We start from the raw sequence: 462 nt of genomic DNA on the forward strand, positions 1-462 counted from the left end.
TGTTCTACCTGCTGCATATCAGACACACACCTGTTCAACCTGCTGCTTGTCAGACACACACCTGTTCTATTTGTTGCATGTCAGACACACACCTGTTCAACCTGCTGCTTGTCAGACACACACCTGTTCTACCTGCTGCTGCTCAGAAACACCTGTTCTACCTTCTTCATGTCAGACACACACCTGTTCTACCTGCTACAGATCAGACACACACCTGTTCTGCCTTCTGCTGCTCAGACACACCTGTTCTATCTGCTGCATGTCAGACACACACTTGTTCTACCTGATGCAGATCAGACACTTCCTTTTCTCTTTGTTGCAGGTCAGACACACACCTGTGTTCTCTGCCGCTGCTCAGACACACACCTGTTCTATCTGCTGCATGTCAAACACACCTGTTCTATCTTCTGCAGATCAGACACACACCTGTTCTCTCTGCTGCAGGTCAGACACACCTGTTCT

General features: G+C 48.7%; 1 protein-coding gene across 1 annotated transcript in view; it reads left to right on the forward strand.

Moving 5' to 3' along the window:
• The window catches only part of LOC119409767 (ras GTPase-activating-like protein IQGAP3), a 143,551-nt gene that overhangs the window by 63,514 nt on the left and 79,575 nt on the right, over positions 1-462 (forward strand).

Source organism: Nematolebias whitei, chromosome 5 (genome assembly GCF_014905685.2).
Source record: "Nematolebias whitei isolate Nwh7 chromosome 5, NemWhi1, whole genome shotgun sequence".
Taxonomy (NCBI): domain Eukaryota; kingdom Metazoa; phylum Chordata; class Actinopteri; order Cyprinodontiformes; family Rivulidae; genus Nematolebias; species Nematolebias whitei.